Genomic DNA, 512 nt, shown 5'->3' on the forward strand with positions numbered 1-512 from the left:
CTTTTCTTTGAATGATCACATATTTTTTTTCTCTTTCACCTAATAACTGTCTGGTCATCTTTTAGGAACTAGCTCATAGTCTCCTTCGAGAAGCCTCTCTGGATTTCCAGAGTTAGCAGCTCACTCTATGTTATTGCCACACTTGTTTTTAACACTTACGTCAGAGTATGTATGTTGGACATACATACAGCGTATATCTGTTTGAATTGCCATTTTCCACTCTGGAATGAACTCCTCAAAGGAGGATAACTGTCATATCTTTGATGTCCATTTCTGTACCAGACATATAGTTGATACTCAGTAAACTTGGTTGAATGGAATTGAGAGCGCATTTGTCACCTTCATGTCTCCTCAGAATAGTTTATTTCATTTACCTTCTATTAAAGTTGAGTTCACTGCCCACATTCATTTTTGTTGTCATCTCTGATTGCACATAGTAGGAGCTCCACAAATGTTGAATAAAGGCATTAGTTCTAATAGCACAAAGAGCTTATAATTAAGGGACAAATGTA

Source organism: Macaca fascicularis, chromosome 16, assembly GCF_037993035.2.
Source record: "Macaca fascicularis isolate 582-1 chromosome 16, T2T-MFA8v1.1".
NCBI lineage: Eukaryota > Metazoa > Chordata > Mammalia > Primates > Cercopithecidae > Macaca > Macaca fascicularis.